Source organism: Entamoeba dispar, genomic scaffold, assembly GCF_000209125.1.
Source record: "Entamoeba dispar SAW760 scf_1105229460541 genomic scaffold, whole genome shotgun sequence".
Classification (NCBI taxonomy): Eukaryota; Evosea; order Mastigamoebida; family Endamoebidae; genus Entamoeba; species Entamoeba dispar.
Window position 1 is genome coordinate 1 of NW_001854244.1, and position 1,257 is coordinate 1,257.

A 1,257-nucleotide genomic window follows, 5' to 3' on the forward strand; every position below is an offset into this window, starting at 1 on the left:
ATAAAAAGAATATAAATAATAAAGAAATAAGAGAGAATATAAATGATGATAGAGTTATTATTTAATAATAATATGAAATAAATAATAGTTATCTTTTTATATAAGAATAAAATTATTTCATTTTATGAATTATTGAAAAATCATACAAAATTAATATTTTATACTTATGAAAACATAAATTATAACATAAATATGAACATTTCATTTATTAATTCATAAATTTTGATTGTTCAATTTTATAAATAGTTAAAAATTAATAAATCATTATAAATACTCAACATATATCATGGATTTTATCATATTCATTTTTTATCATTAATATAATAATTCTATTTATTCTTTACCATTTTATTTCTTATTATCAAAACATTAATTGAATTAACTACTAAAGAGATTATGATTAATAAGAATATGAATAAGTTAAATGATAAGATGATGAAAGAAATAAAATAAAGAAATGACAGTATCTTTATAATGAAGAAATGAGAAAAATGAATAACAATAAGAAATAGATAATGAATAAAAATGAATAAAAAAAAGAAATAAATAAAAAAGAAATAAGAATAAATAAGAGAATATGATGAATAAAACAATAATCAGATGAAAGAAAATAAGAATAAAATGTAAAATGAAAGAATAAAAATGAATGAAGTGATATAAATAGTACTATTATTATATATATAATTAATATGATAATACATATATCATAATTGTATTTATATAATTAATTATTTATTCATAATTATAAATATTATATATATAATGAAAATCTAGAAATTATTTCATCTTCATTAAATTTTATTCATCATTAAGAAATTTCAAATTAAATTTCAAAAAATTAAAAGAATATTCATAAAAATATTCAATACAAATTAAACATGTATATAAATATTAATATAAATAATATATTAAATATAAATAATATAAATAATAATAACGAAGATACATTATATAACACCAATCATCGTAAAGAATGATTAATATTTTAATGTCATAAAGAATTAAGTAGTATTGATAAGGGTCACAATAACGAAATATGATTAATCAACACAATTTATTCATTATGATAAAAAGATAAGAATAATAACAAAAGATGAATAACAAAAAATAAAATTGATAATAATAATAAACAATTATGATTAATTACATAAATAAGAATACTATATTATAATTAAGAATGAAGTGATGACATCAACAGTCACAATTTTTACTATATTACTTATTGTCACAAATATTTAGTGTCACAACGCACCTTCG

At 15.1% G+C, this 1,257-nt stretch overlaps 5 annotated features.

Annotated features, from left to right (window-relative positions):
* Positions 1–54: 54 nt before the first annotated feature.
* Positions 55–273: a sequence feature (AT_rich).
* A 205-nt stretch (positions 274–478) lies between these two features.
* Positions 479–647: a microsatellite.
* A 26-nt stretch (positions 648–673) lies between these two features.
* Positions 674–762: a microsatellite.
* A 71-nt stretch (positions 763–833) lies between these two features.
* Positions 834–937: a microsatellite.
* A 123-nt stretch (positions 938–1,060) lies between these two features.
* Positions 1,061–1,172: a microsatellite.
* The last annotated feature ends 85 nt before the right edge of the window (positions 1,173–1,257 follow it).